This window comes from Stegodyphus dumicola, chromosome 3 (assembly GCF_044657685.1).
Source record: "Stegodyphus dumicola isolate Sdum_Otavi_A_Nest chromosome 3, ASM4465768v1".
NCBI lineage: Eukaryota > Metazoa > Arthropoda > Arachnida > Araneae > Eresidae > Stegodyphus > Stegodyphus dumicola.
The window spans coordinates 121,540,471-121,552,769 of NC_140770.1; positions in this window are offsets into that span (position 1 = coordinate 121,540,471).

Sequence of the window (12,299 nt, forward strand, 5' to 3'; positions counted from 1 at the left end):
AGAAACATAGCCCTTCTACAACCCATGCGACGGTACCGAAAAGAAGAAACGAAAACTTTCAGACTCCAGCATTTAAGAAAAACAAGAAAGCAAAGCCGCCGCGTAAAGAAACCTTGGTAAAGAGGAAAACACCACTTACAACGTATCGCAGTAGAAATTCTACATCGAGGAGAACGTTCCCAGGGCCAGAGAGTCAGGTGCAAACAAGGCCGCCGTTCGCGAAAATGAAAAGACAGCAGAATGAACGAAAAGACTCTCACCAACAGAAGAAATTCAAGCATGACTCCAGACTGGAGGACGCAAGACCAGCCGTCCAGGGGAAAAACGGAAAAGACAGCAACCCGACGACTACCACTCCAAGCGGCCAGCATACAGAGGGCGAAAAAGAAAAAGTAACGTGGACGACACTTGGAGGACATTAAGGAGAAGACTGACGTCCATGAAACCTATAACGTGGGAGCAGATCTGCCAGAAAAGAATGTCGGAGTTCCAATCATCGAAAACTCAAAGATAAGTTAAAATCTTCTATAAAATTTTTTTCTTTTGTTCCGAAATGTTATGCGTAAATACGAAGTTCTATGCTTTGAGGGAAGTCAATGTGTCTCGGTTGAGACTTAGTTTTGTTTTACTTTATTTAGCTAAGGCAAAAGTATTATTTTCTTTAAGTATAAAATCTAAAAACAAGCAGTTTCTGTTGGTCGAAAGACTAATTCTGTTATGTTAAAGCCAAAATTTGGCCGAAGATAAAAATAACTTCGTATTCTTGTATTAATAAAAACTTTAGTTTCAGTGCCGCCAGCTTGGTGAAGAATGAGTAAAGTAAAAATTTATTTTTTTCTTATTCATTTTATGGTAAATTGTAAAAATCATATGTATTAGAATTTTGTAAATATACGTAAATACTTGAAAGTTATGTAAAAGTAGAATTTAGTCTAGAAGAAAAAAATTTTAGATGCTAAAAGTAAATGCTCAAAAGCAATGAATTCAAATTTAAGTATTAAACTGTAGATAAAATCATGCTTTACAGCGAAAGCCTGCATGTCTAAAGATGAATGAGGGGGAATTTAGAATGAATGTGTTTTGTAGGGTTCTCCACCTACACTTAAATTTTAAGAATGTTAAAGTAGCTCATCGAGTTGTAGAATGGTCGTTGAATTCTAACAAATCATTGTGGTTAGGGGAAGTGTTGCAATACTAAAACACGAATATTCCCGTTTGACACCACACATGGTGGAAAGCCGGGGTAAAGTTAAATTCATGTTTGAATACTTGAATGAATGTGAATTAAGCAGTAACTAAGGAAAATAAATCGTTCAAAAACAAAAACTTATTCAGTGTCAAAAAAGTGTAAATTATAATGTATTTAGAAAGATACTGATACTTATTCCTTCGAGATGCTGGAAGGAAAAGAACAGATTGATTGCTGAAGTCCAGTAAAAGTTGCTGTAAGAAGAGAGAATTAAATAAGTATATACAGAAATTTATTATACCTTTGGTGGATAACAGATTTTTTTTATGTAAACGAGGCTCTTAAAATTTAGTTCAGAATTGTAGAAACTTTTCAACAGGTCGTTTGTAGGACCTGCTTCCAAGTTTACCAAATTCTGGCAGCGGCAAATGTAGGGTTTATATTTATTTTAACTAGCATTTATTTTAAGGTTAAACTATCTTTCCTGTCAAGCCTTACTTTCCCCTGGAATTGCCAATGCCAGAGTATGTAAATTTTAGTAGAACGCGCAAGGATTTAAATTGTCAGCGGAAGTATCGGAGTTAAATAGAAGAGAAACGAGTTCGAAAGTGTGCTTTCTTGCTTCACGAGAGTGGAGGTGGCTAGTTAGAAATTGAAGAACCACGCGTTTCGGTCTGTGTGCTTGCCTCGGCAAATTGTTAATCTTTCAACGTAATATTCAGAGTTTGCTGAATTATCAGCGGTATTTTAGAACGCGGTGAGGTTAGTTACGTTTAGAGAGCCTCGTAGTTAGTCACTTGTTATTATCTCTTTTCACTTTCTTATTTTTATTTTACCGCCGGGTCGGCGTAGTTTGTGAGCATCAAGAGCACGCATTCGTAATTTCTAAAGTTGAATAAAAAGGGATTTAAACCCTTCTCAAAACTTTGGTCTATTTCCAGTTCTCAGCAGTCACCACTTTGTTGCGTGCAGGTTGGAAGCGCGCAACTTTACATCTTCATTAGGAACAGTGTATCCCAAGCATGTATTTGAAATGAAAAAAACTGAGAACAGGAACAACTGCATGGGGGGGGGGGGGAGGAAGAAAGAAAGACAAAGAAAAGAAAAAAAGAAATGATAAAAATCACGTAAATAATAATTAATGTCTAAGGTAGTGATAATCCACCAACTTGCTCTTTGGAATAGAGTCGTAGAATCTGAATCACTTGCCGCCCCAGTGGAGCTGATATTGGTAATTTGCCTCAAGGGATGTACTCCAACTGCGCTAATGAAAATCCCCCCCGGGTCCTGCTATAGTCCAACTGCGCCGATCAGAATTTCTTCCCCCTGCTGCCTACAGGGTCACAATTTAAGTTTTCGAAGGCAATTGTAGCCAAGAGGAAAATAAAATAAATAAATAGAATTACATATCACAAGACCAAGTAAAAAACTATCTAACAAGCAGGCTAATTACCTGAATAACAGTAATAAATGCGAGAGCTAACAAACAAAATAAAAGGTATTGGTAAACATACATATTAGCATTACAAACATCTTTCATTTATTATAATAATATCATAAATTAAATAATTATAAAGCATACAAATTATGTTTTTAATAAATTACATCAATAATAGTCAAGATGTCTGAACTAGAGTGAAAAATTTAATAGAGTTCACTAGCGGGCAAAAAAATATTCCATATCAAAGTGTGCTAAAAATATTTTTGTTAATTAAAGTAATCATGTAAATGTTTGCAGAAATTAAACTTAGTTAAATTTAAAAAAAGCTTAGCATGAAATCTATTATAACAACATTACTTTGCACTTGGAACACTGACGTATAAATTGTAAATTATTATGCTAAGAAGTTTTTTCTAAAATTTATCTAGAAGAAAGGAATTAGATAAACAATACTGCAAATTAATATAATCAATCAGGCGTCTCAATAAATAAAAGTTTATTTTTTTAACCAAAAATTAAAAGCTGGGATGCTAAAGTTTGAGTAATATACTGGGAAATATCTGAACATATAATTAATTAGAAATGTATAATTAAATTAATAACAAGCTAATTAGCAATAACATTAAGCTTAATTTCATTCAATCTAAAATAAGCAATCGATCCGGAGCTCCGCATAACTGAAGTTTTAATGCTATTTTACGTAGATTTGCGTATAAAATAAAAGTTGCACTTGTGAAACAAGTGAATAATGTACTTATAGTCAACAGGAATTAAAATACAGTGGTTAAAAATATAACTACTTGTCAGAAGGTATGCAAAGTTGCTATGGCTAGAGAAATTGAATGATTATAGAAAACTCGTAAAGTTAAGCGATACAGTGTGAAAAGAAAATTCTGGAATAAACATGTTAAGAAAATTAGATGGAGAAATAATTCTTAATTTATTGATATCCATATAAACTTCACTGGGACTAGAAACTCGGGTCGAACTACTAATGTTTAGTGACTTTTCCGCTTGATCATATGACTTTCTGAAATTAGCCTGAACAATATATTAAAGAAAATAGAAGATACAGCACACGTAAGAACAAAAATGGGCTGAATTAGAGGTTTACATGTTTAATGAATGAGTTAAACTTACCTGTATGCCATTATGAAATATTAGGAATGTAGCATAAAACTATGAGTGAAGAAGGCAATGACAATCTAAATCATTGTAATCTAAATGTATAACATTATCAGTATCTGCTATTAATTTCAATACTGCTGAAAAAAATTATAAATGAATTATATTATAAATCACATGAACTCGTTGCATTATAAATTACAACAATTAGAAATATTATTAGTGTGATTTAGCGACCATCTTTGTTAACAAATAATTTCAAGTAATTAATTTTACAAATAATTCAGCTTGAAACTAGGTTAGAAAATAAGCTACATCCTGAAGATTAAGCTTTGCCAAGGTGTTCGAAACATCTTTTGTTAACTAGAGTTGTGATGCGAGAATTTGTAAAAATCATCATTTAAATATAAATTGGCATAAATACAATACAAAGTTTATAAATTCTACATACATGAAAACTTGATTACAGTGCAACAATATGTGAAAAAGGAATGGATTAAAAGGGAACTGAAAATCCTAGGATATGGATATAAGGGAGTTTGATTTTTTTTTAATTATGAAAATTCTGCTGACGCTCATAATTATTAATTTATTAATTAAATATGTATTAGAAATTAAATGTATGCCAAAGTACATCAGGTGGAAAACAGAATAAATATTTAAACGTTTCTAGTACTAAAATATGGAATTTGTAACAGAGTTAAATAACCTTAAAATAACTTCAATGACTAAAAATGGAAAGTTTAATAAGGGAATATATTGCAATAATATTAATGTGAATTTAGAACGACTTAAGAAGTCCAATTTTTAGATTTAATAAAGAGAATTTTTTAAATTAAATTAGAACTGTTTACCTAAAATGGTAAATTTGAAAGTTAAAACCATTCTGCTTTATAAGAAGGTTTGTTAATATTTATCTAGACAAGAAACTTATTTAAAATGAGCTAGAAATCTAATATTTGATAGGCTTATTATGTATCAGTTTTGTGTATGTCATTAACCTATCAATTTTGCTATTCAAAACTGATGTATATATATATATATCAGCGACTAAAATCTTCAACTTGGAAAATTTTTAATTCTCGCAGAGAATAAAAAAGATCTGGCTCATCATTCCTTTAAGCATCATAAAACTTTAAAATGAGTGTAAAAGAAATTTATTTTTACTTTAGCACACGCCAGACTTTAAATTAATATTTGTTTTGCATGCACAATTTTTACAATATTGATAAACGAAAATAAAGTCTTGCAGTCTCAATAGAATGTTCCATTTATGGCAATAAATGACTTTTTGTAGCACCCAATCTTCTTGGGAAAGAAATAGGGGACAGGAGACGTCGCGGAGTTCGTGGATTAGAAAAGTGGGGGAAGAGGATCTTCGATCAAATTTCGCTCAATTCGTACTCTACCGCCTCAAGTGAAGTAGACCTTAAATAGCGCCGGAGCCTACTGGAGCTCGGCTCCGATACTCCTTAGGTATTGGGATAAATTCTAATTCTAGGCGGAGCGCACCGGAGCCCTAAATGGCTTTGGCACTTCTTTTATGTAATTGAACAACAATTTCAGTACAAATTTGGTCTCGAAAATTGTATTTTTAGCCATAAAATTATATTAAAAACCACTTATTAAATTTTAATTTAGCTCTTTGCATTTTATTTAATTTTAATTATTTAATTAATTTAATCTTTAATTATTTCATTATTTTAATAAATAATAATAAATCAGTTATGAATTAACTGAATAAGAATTATTAATTATGATAATAATAAATCAATTATGAATTAATTGAATAAGAATTATTAATTATGATAATAATATAATATTAATAATTTAATATTTATATAATAAATAATGAATATTAAATTATTAATATCGGTGAAATAATTTTTAATTTATTTGATAATCATTAACTATTTTATTTTTAAATCATTAATGATTTTAATAGTCATTTTATTTATTTACTTACTCTTGTTTCTCTTTCCTGACGCTCTTACATTGAGGTTCGGAACTTCAACTTTTAGAAATTAAACCTTGAAGGGAAATAAACACTTCTGCAAGCGTGGAGAAAAACACTCCTGCGGTTTCGAAGATGCGTTTTCTGGAAACTGATAGAATGTCGTTGAGTAGGAGAAGTACTTGACAAAGGTCATTAAAACCTGTTGGGAAGATTTCTGATTATATCTCTCGCTTTGGTTGAGCCATCCTATTATCCGTAACTATTGTGATGTAAACATCCTATTATCTGTAATTAGCGATCCTATTATCCGTAACTATCCTATCCGTAACTATTGTTACGAAAAGCGCAGTTGCGGTAAGATAGTTTCCCCACAAAGCCGGTTTAGGGTTACTAGAAAGTGGCAGAAAAGGTCGAGTTGCCAGATTTGGTGCGAAATTGCCCATTTGACTACAAAATTCGTTATATCCATAGATAGAGCCAGAACATTCTAGAACGAATTCTTACCTGTTTTCCCCAGAATGTTCTCGAAAGTTTTGAGTACAAATTTGGCTTGAGATATTAGCTTGAGCAATATTAGCTTGAGAACGATCACAAGCGCCTGGACCCAGCCACCGCCCCTGTTCTTATTGGTTACAGTTTATTGTTCCCTGTTCTTATTGGTTGCAGGCTGAAAAGATTATATTATATGTTTCGTTTGAGTTATGTCAAGGAGGATTTATATTACTTTTACCTTGGTTATGTCCTGTATTAATGTGAATTTCTGCAATGTAAAGAATATTTGCAATTAAAACAAACATAACAGTATAAGAAAATATGTCGCCACTTTTTATTTAAATTGTTAAATGTTAATTGGAATAGATAAAACTTTATGATGAGTAAATACTGAATTGCACTGAATACAGATGCGTTTGGCTTAACATCTGTATTCAGTGCAATTCGTAGCGCTATACTGATATTTACGAAGTACATTGTATAATTTCATATAACAGGATACATTAAAAGGATTTGCTTCGTCAGCAACGTCAACAAGTCTTACTGTGTAGACTTGAGTCTTATTTACACTTAAGTCTTACTGTGTAGAATAATCTTGTCTGCCGCAGTTTTCATGAACCAGAGGTTTATTTTACAAAAAAGTGTTTTTGAAAGCGATATATAAAAGCTAGTTATTTCTTCATAAAAATGAACTGATTGTTAATTAAATAACCTTCCTTTCATTTATTAATTGTTTGCTAAACAGAGATTGTTTGGAATCAGAATTGTTCGCTGTCAGATTAATTTTTTACTTTCTACTTTCTAATTCTAGGCATTAATTTCTCTTCATTTATGGTAAAAATTAGATAAAGTGATAAGATATTTTTGAAGCGCTTATAACATCGTTTATTTGACTTCGTCAGTTGGAGTTATCATGCTTTTTAATGCATTATTGTTTTTCTTCTTAATTTTTAATCTTATCTATTTTATATCTTAAAGTGTTTATTGTCGAATGACTTCGATATTCATCTAATAACAAAAAATATTGCTAAACAGTTATCGACTGTACATCGAAATGTACCTTTTTTTCTAATACCATGTATATTAGCAATATATTTCTGAAGCTGCTTTTTATTTTTGTAATTTTTTCGCAAATATGGCAAAATATTCTACTACTAAGAACATATAGTGAATTTGAGTTTCCGTCACCTATCCCTTCGCCCGTTTTAGCGCTAAAAATGGCCTCAGCCTTATGGTGCGCAAAAATGCCGCGGAAAATTCTGTTCGTCACTATATGACATTACAAGTCGTGTTCAATAAGAGCTTTTGGTGGTGGCTGGGGCCAGGCGCTTGTAGAACGATAGAACCGAGTCGGGTACTTTAGTGCTTTACCATGAAGCTGTCTTCACCGATGTAGCCTGAAGCAGGGCTTAATTTCTAAAATTAGAAGTGCCTGAGCCCTATAGAAAACTGTGAGGAACAGAAAAAAAGTAAATAAATAAAATAACTGAAAATTAAAATAATTGAATAATTAAATGTAAATTAAAAGAAATGTAAAGAAATCTAATAAATTATTAAATTAATTTTAAATAGTTAAATAAAAAATTATCGGACCTCGTCTTATCTGTGTCTTCTCGCTGCAAGTACAATTCTACTCAGAAGCTAAGAAGCAGCTGGCTCCGTCTAAGGTATAATGCACTATTTCAAAGGATGACAGATACAAAACTCTTCCTTTTTTACAGCACACAGTGAAAAAACATAAAACTAAAGCGTCACTAAGGAGAATATTGACAGTTCTAGAAGCATAATGAGGATATGGAAGGAAATTTTAATGGAAGAGTGTAACTTTAAAAATGAAGAGAAAAAGACTTCGAGACTTTCTGATCCCGAGGCTCTGTCGCTATAATTCTAACCGGCAAGAAGAAATTTTCCCTGAATACGATCCAATAACAAGGTGAGAATAAACGTAATACTTCTCTGTACAAGCAACAGCAATGGTCCCCCTGTTTGGTTACATCATTTAAAAAGTCTACAGGAGCTCTGCAGTAGGAAGACCCTAGTGTGGAAAGTGCGCAACCAGGGTACCACTTTTAGTACGTTCAGGTGAATATAAAATTTACCCCTTCTTATAAATTCATTGCATATCCTGTCGAATAAGCCTTTGATATATGATTGGAAGCTTTTCTTACCTTAAAAGTCTCAAACTCTGTACAAGGTTTGAGTGCGAGGAAAAGACAGGCCTGCATTCAGAACTTAGAAAGGATTTTTAAAGCATGCTTACTATTAAAACAAAATTTCTTTGTTAAAATTGTGGTTCATTTACACAAAAAAAGTGTTGGAACCCTTTTAGGCCTCCAATGCGCTCCGGCTGAAATTATAATTTATCTCGAAAGCTGAGAAGAACTGGAGCCGGGATCCGGCGCAATTTAAGCTCTGGCCTGAAGGCAGTGTCGGTGATTGTTTCGGCATAACGTAGTCTTTTCGACGACTCTAAACGTGTTTTTAGAACTGTCCTTAGTAATACTGGCTAATTTTGATTCTTCATCAAGTGTTTCATCAATCACTCCAAATCCACGAACACATAGAACGCAACACTATTATCAGATCTACAAGCTATCCGGTACTGCGTGTCGAGAAAAACATTTCCGGGAATCTTAGCTTTCGGGATAGCAGACTGATTGACTTACACGAAAAACCAGATCTTCGGATAAAATCTATGAAATACAGAGCTTAAGGCAAAACTTTTTCTACGGCTTTATAAAATTCTTAAAAAATTATAGTTCCTGAATCTTCGTTTCTCAACAAATCGCGCAGTTTCTCGAGAAACGTGAAACCCAGAACTTTTCGAAGATTACGAAATTACCATATTAAGTTTATCTTTTTACTTCCCTGTACAAAGTAAAAAGGAAGTATTGTAATCGCGAAAAGCTTCAGGCAGCATATTTCAACGAAAATATCCATTTTGACCGCTATCGAATGCAATTTAACGATGTTTTTGCGTGATATCTGTACGTAAGGACAGAATAAAAGACTCGTTTCCTCCAAAAAAATTATAAAACTGCAAAATCAATTCTGAAGAGAATTTTTCGTGTCATCTGTACGAACGTATGTACGTACGTGCGTACGTATCTTGCATAACTCAAAAACGAGTAGCCTCAGAGCGTTGAAATTTTGTATATAGGACTACTATAACATGTAGATGTGCACCTCGTATTTTGGTTGCAATCGGCCGCGCCAAACGTATATAAATATATTTATATATATATCCACTCTGTTACCCGGCTCAGTGATCTGAGTTCTTTACTCTTATATGTTTGTAAATTGTACATTTTTTGCCTTAAAAATGATTGAATTATATTGTTCTTATCTTCCGGTTAAGGTTTTTATGCCTTTAGTAAATCTGTTTGCAATATTTTTAGAATTATCAAAATAAGGGCGCGCAAACTGTGACAACTGCGCCAGGCTGCATATCGTTCCGCTTTTTGAGATCGTCTTTTGTTTTTCTGCTTCGACTTCGTTGAATAAAAGATGCCAGGAACGTTTTGTAACAGACATGAATAATTTGTCTATTATGAGCATTACTGTTTTCTAACAATATTTAGTAATAAAATTGCTAACTTTGTTATTTTCACACGGTTTTATTTGCATGGGTTAATTTTTAGAGAAACCGAATTTCTGCTTAGGTCAAATCTAGAAATTACTTTCGCCAACTCGATATTCTTGGAATATGTCTTACACGTTTGCAATGACAACACAATATTCCAAAAGTATTTATTTAACCTTTTATTTCCAGCATTACGACCGGAAAATTCCTTACAGAAGGTTGCCTTCTTCAACATTCATTATACATGAAAATTTCTGCTAGATTTTAATGTATTTATTCATGACATTTTGAGGAACTTTAAAATTTCAGGTCTAAACCCGTAACGCTCAGAGGGTTAAACTTATGTATTTTTATGATTTTTTAAACTTATGATATATATTGTTGCATGCGTACGGGTTCGTTACGAAATGCACAGGTCCGATGAAAAATGAAAAAAAAATTATTATTATCACAAAAAATATGCTTAAATTTCCTAAACTATTCGTGCAATATTACAATATCTCACAGTAATTATCTTTTAACTACTCAAACGTTCAATAGAACTTAATTCAAAACAGCTAAAGAAAGCTAATCCGCGAATTCGCTACAGTCAAAAAGAACAGTTTTCTAAACAACAACAAACTAAGTAACAACTACGAACTGAGAGGTTTTCCTCCTTTTATAAGATTTTAAAATCACGCGCGAGAATTTTCTAGTACTTTCTCGAAATCAAAAAGAGATATTTATTAAATGTTACATGCACGCGCTCTTGTATTTTCAATTTTCCGGCTTAGCTTTCTTTTAATATTCGTCACGCGCTGCACTGCGCAGGAAATAAACCATTTAATTTACAATTCAACTAACGTTAATTATTTAAATGCCAAATTCGTAACACTGCCCCCTTCCCAAGGGCTGCACGTCCCGGGCAGTACAATCCCTGGACAGGAAGCCAAACTTACAGTTGTGGCATAAATGCAATAATAAGCATTACATTACAATAATAAACAACATGAACAATAAATGCAATAAATAAAACAAATCAAATGCTATCAAATAAAAATCAAATACAAATCAAATACTACACATTTAGAAACAAAAAGAACCATGGTCTTACACTATTTACGCTACGTACTATGGCCATAGTACTGAGCTAACCTGCCGTAATGAACGACTTTAGGTTTAGAGTTCGAAGACTTACGGATCCGAACCACAACGTCATTCAGCCTGTTTAGAACTCTCATTCTGTTTAGAACCTGTCAGACCATTCCAAGGTGACTGTAATTTAGGCCTGACTCCTTTTCGTCGAATCGAGTTCCACAACCACACCTTGTCTCCTCTGTTGAATCGTTGTCCTCTGTTGTCGCCAAGTTGACTCGCTTTCGTGCGGAACTGTGCATCACTTCAAACCGGGCCTGGACATTTTGGATGTATTCCTCAGGCGATGAAGACGCATCCGTATGGCCATCAAATAGGCGGTCATAAGGCAGACGAAGATCACGACCGAAGAGCATCTGTGACGGGGAATAGCTGGTAGTTTTGCGTTTCTTTTCGACCCTAGTATGATTTCGGCAGCTTCCCGAGCTGGGTCTTTCGGACAAGGCGTCGGCATTTAGAGGTGAGGATCCCTTCTGAGGATGGATCGTTATGTCCTCAGATGCTGAGAACAGCTTATTGTTTTTAAAGTCTAAGGAAAAATTATATTTCCTTAAAGTCCAATCCGAGTATACATGGATCTGATTTATCCGCCACGTATGCCGTGTGATGGTAGGCGGCACTTCCAAACGTGATGCTCAAGTTTAACTTCCCAGCTATGTCGATCTTATCACCAGACGCAGTCTAAAGAGTAACACAGGATGGCGTCCAAATAAGTTTCTCTTTAAATTGTTCAGCTAAATCTTTCCTAATGATGGTAACATTAGCTCCTGTGTCAATAATCATATTGCAAGGAACTCCATCGATATGCCCATTGATGGACAGTCCGTTACTATTGCCACTCACTAGAGAAATCTTGAGCGCTTTAAAGCAAGGTTTTTCATTCTCTGGCAACCTCTGTTCCTCGATATGGTCATTCATTTGTTTCCTCCGTCGTCGCTGGGAAATGGTCTCAATTTTCGTACTCTGGGGTGTTCTGCAATTCTTTCGTACGTGGCCTTCAGATCCACAGTTCCAGCACTTTAGTTTGTAGTCAATCCTTTTCCGTCCCATGTCATTTAATTGTCTGTTTAACCCGCCTTTCTTATTTTCTGTGCTTTGGTGTGTTCTGCAGTTCCTTCGTATGTGGCCTTCAATACCGCAGCTCCAGCACTTTAGGGTTGGTTTGTTCGCACCAGTATTCCGTCTCAAGGCGTTCAGTTGTCTAGTTAAATCGTCTAGACAAGCGGTGACTTGATCTCCTGACTCCTGGACTTGAGCAGCTCTGACTGGGTGGCAGTCTCGACAAGTGACTTGCTGGGTTGCCTCGAATTTCAAGGCGTACACTAAAGAGCTTTTCAAATCTTTAACATCCGCCATTCGCAGTTCTTTCTGTATTTCA